Here is a 4,002-nt window from a genome sequence, read left to right as displayed (position 1 = left end):
GGATGTTTTCTGAGAAATTGGCTCAAAGATTTACAGAAGCTTATAATTCATTGCGAGAAGGTAAGAAAATACCAAACGAAACATTGCTGGCACACATAACAGTTATTCCAAAAGAAGGGAAGGATCCATCACAATGTGCCAGTCACCGTCCTATATCATTACTGAATGTAGACCTAAAAATATTTACTAAGATCCTCGCTATAAGGTCAATAGAACATATCTCAGACCTTATATACCCAGACCAAGTGGGATTTACACCGGGGAGAGAGGGGAGAGAAAATACACAGCGTGTTGTAAATGCGATATACTTAGCACAAAAACAAAAGAAGCCAATGATATTAGTATCTAGTGATGCAGAAAAGGCTTTTGACCGAGTTGAGTGGATGTTTTTAAAAGCAACGTTACAATATATAGGATTGGGAGAGGGGATGATGAGCTGGTTTTCAAATCTATATTCACAACCGAGCGCGAAAGTCAAAATAGCAGGTAAGATATCCGAATCATTCTCTATTCGAAACGGGACAAGGCTGCCCACTTTCGCCTATTATTTTTATTTTAACAATTGAACCATTCCTAAGGAAGATACGGGCAAATCTGAATCTTAGGGGGCTAAAAATAAAAGGAGAACAACAGAAACTGGCGGCATATGCGGACGATCTAATCTTTTTTATAACATCCCCAGTTATATCCCTACCATCGTTATTGGCAGAAATAAGACAGTACGGAAAACTGTCCAATTTTAAAGTCAACTACGGGAAATCTGAGGCAATAGGAATAGAAACAAACGCGGCATTACTGGAACAGATAACAACTCAATTTGACTTTAGGTGGACAGACTCCCATATAAGCTACCTAGGAACAAAGATAACAAGGAATTTAAATAAACTATTTGAATTTAACTATGTAGCACTAACTAGACGAATAAAAGCAGATCTAGTGAGATGGGACAAGGAAATCTTCACCTGGTTTGGGCGGACAAATATATTGAAGATGAATGTGCTCCCAAAAGTCCTGTACGTAATTCAGGCCTTACCAATCAAGATCCCACAAAGTTTCCTAAGGAAACGAAGCTCAAGATTCTTGAAATTTATATGGGCGGGAAAACCTGCAAGAATACGAAGGGCCATCTTATCACTTCCCAAGGGGGAAGGAGGAATTGGATTCCCAGACCTGGTAAAATACCAGGAAGCAGCTCACTTAGTCAGAGTAATGGAATGGTGCGGGCGAAATAGGAAACCAATGATAAAAATAGAACAAGCTACAGTGGAAATACCACTGGACGGCCTGGGCTGGACTCCAGAAGTGGAAATAACAGCAGAAGTAAAGAAACATCCAATGGTAGGAGCCACCATACCAATAATGAAAAAGATCTTTGAAAAAACAAACATGTCTAAATACCCGAGCCCGCTGACCCCGATCTTAGGAACTAAGGCATTTCAACCAGGTTTGGTAGATTTAAGATTTAAAGCTCTGTGACAAAGGGGGATTAGTAGGATCATTCACTTTTCAAAAGACAACCGATTAATGACAAGGAGAGAGATCGAAAGAGAAACTACACCAGAATTAGATTTTTTTAGGCTGATGCAACTAGAAGCATTCCTACGGACAAAAGCAAACATTTACACAGAAGTTAGAACCCCGTCAAAATTCGAGCAGATATGTTTAGAGGGGAAGCCTATGAGACACTCGCTGTCTTACTTCTACGCAACACTCATCAACTTAGATATACCACAAGAATTCATGTTTATACAAGCATGGGAGAGAGATCTGGGATTAACATTCTCCCAAGAACAGAAAAATAGGATCCTGCGGTTTACACATAAGGCCTCAGTAGCAAGTAAATATGAGGAGGGAGGATATAAAATTTTAACTAGATGGTATAGAACGCCAACAGTATTACATTGAATATATCCGCAGACGTCAGATGCTTGTTGGAGATGTCATGCAGCAGAAGGGACACTATTGCACATCTTTTGGGAATGCGCAAAAATAAAGGAATTTTGGAAAATGGTAATAGAAACGATTAAAAAAATCATAGGAGATTAACCTAGAAGGTAGACCATCAGCCGTGTTAATACTAGATATTCCTATGTCATTGGAAAAATATAAAAACTCGCTGTTAAGACATCTCATTATAGCCGCGAGGGCATGTATCCTGGTCCTGTGGAAACAAGAGACCTCCCCATCTAGAGCACAATGGCTTGCGAGAGTGGCAGAGATTCAATTAATGGAGAATCTCACAATGACAATGAAAGACCAAGATGAGAGATACCGGAAGATATGGGCCCCATACTTGAAGTATAGGGAGGGGGGAAGGGAGGGAAGGGAGGGTGGGGAGGGTGGGGAGGGTGGGAAGGGAGGGTGGGAGGGGAGGGAAGGGAGGGTGGGAAGGGAGGGTGGGAAGGGAGGGTGGGAGGGAAGGGAAGCCTAGGGCCACATCACCCTGAAAGCGCCCGATCTTGTCTGATCTCGGAGGCTAAGCAGGGTCGGGCCTGGTTAGTACCTGGATGGGAGACCGCCTGGGAATACCAGGTGCTGTAAAAAAATAAAAAATAAAGTAAAAATGTTTTTTTTATATATATAATAGAGGTGATCAAATAACACCAAAAGAAAGCTCTATTTGTTAAAAAAAAAAAAAAAAAAGTTATATAAATTTTGTTTGGGTACAGCATTGCATGACCGTGCAATTGTCCATTAAAGTAGCGCAGTCCCTATTAGCAAAAAATATATATAATAAAATAAAATAAAAACCAGCCCTGGAAATAAGTTCATACCAGCCCCATAGCATTATTATACCAGCCCAACGTCATGCGCTTTGCCAGCGGTATAGCTGCGGTGCCCATTCATTTTAATGGGCAGGAGCGGTGGAGGAGTGTGAGGAGCGGCTCTTTCAGGGCGCTTTGCAGGCTCATTAGCGTTATAGCGCCTGCAAAGCGCCTCAGTGTGAAAGGGGTCGAACTGGTGACCAGAGACCCCACTTATATCAGAGTCCACTGCATTCCCCTTTACATCAGAGTGCCCCTTGCACTGTAAGGTTGAATCCTGTAGACTATGATGTAAAGGGGAACTCTGGGAATGTGGGGAAAACTCTGGTGACCAGAGATCAGAGACCACCTTCTGCAGAAAGTGAACACTAAGGTAAGGGGGTTTACTGATATAAGGGGAAAACCTTTAGATCAGTGCCCCCTTACAATATTGTATCGTTCCCCCCTCCCCCCTCAGACTGGCCTGGCGGTGCTGTCACTGACCTCCTCTCAGGTGCACCGTGCATCCTGGTGGCACTCCCACTCTCGACTCCTCTCCAGACCTGATATAAGACAAGAGATGTTCAGAGGCTGCGGATGGTACAGGAGAGGTCAGAGGCTGCAGATGGTACAGAAGAGGTCAGAGGCTGCAGATGGTACAGAAGAGGTCAGAGTCTGCAGATGGTACAGAAGAGGTCAGAGGCTGCAGATGGTACAGAAGAGGTCAGAGGCTGCAGATGGTACAGAAGAGGTCAGAGGCTGCAGATGGTACAGAAGAGGTCAGAGGCTGCAGATGGTACAGAAGAGGTCAGAGGCTGCAGATGGTACAGGGGAGGTCAGAGGCTGCAGATGGTACGGAAGAGGTCAGAGGCTGCAGATGGTACAGGGGAGGTCAAAGGCTGCGGATGGTACAGGTGAGGTCAGAGGCTGCGGATGGTACAGGGGAGGTCAAAGGCTGCGGATGGTACAGGAGAGGTCAGAGGCCACGGATGGTACAGGAGATGTCAGAGGCTGCAGATGGTACAGGGGAGGTCAGAGGCTGCGTATGGTACAGGGGAGGTCAGAGACTGCGGATGGTACAGGGGAGGTTAGAGGCTGCAGAGGGGGGGACAGGAGGTCAGAGGCTGCAGAGGGGGGGACAAGAGGTCAGAGGCTGCGGAGGGGGGACAGGAGGTCAGAGGCTGCGGACAGGAGGTCAGAGGCTGCGGAGGGGGGACAGGAGGTCAGAAGCTGTGGAGGGGGGCAGAAGGTCAGAAGC

General features: G+C 45.4%; 1 pseudogene; it reads left to right on the top strand.

The window, feature by feature from the left end:
* Nucleotides 1–2,425: 2,425 nt before the first annotated feature.
* On the top strand, nt 2,426–2,544 carry LOC120914829 (annotated as a pseudogene).
* Nucleotides 2,545–4,002: the final 1,458 nt, after the last annotated feature.

Source organism: Rana temporaria, chromosome 9 (assembly GCF_905171775.1).
Source record: "Rana temporaria chromosome 9, aRanTem1.1, whole genome shotgun sequence".
NCBI lineage: Eukaryota > Metazoa > Chordata > Amphibia > Anura > Ranidae > Rana > Rana temporaria.
The sequence above is the reverse complement of the archived record's forward strand: the minus strand, read 5'-3'. Positions and strand labels throughout refer to the sequence as shown.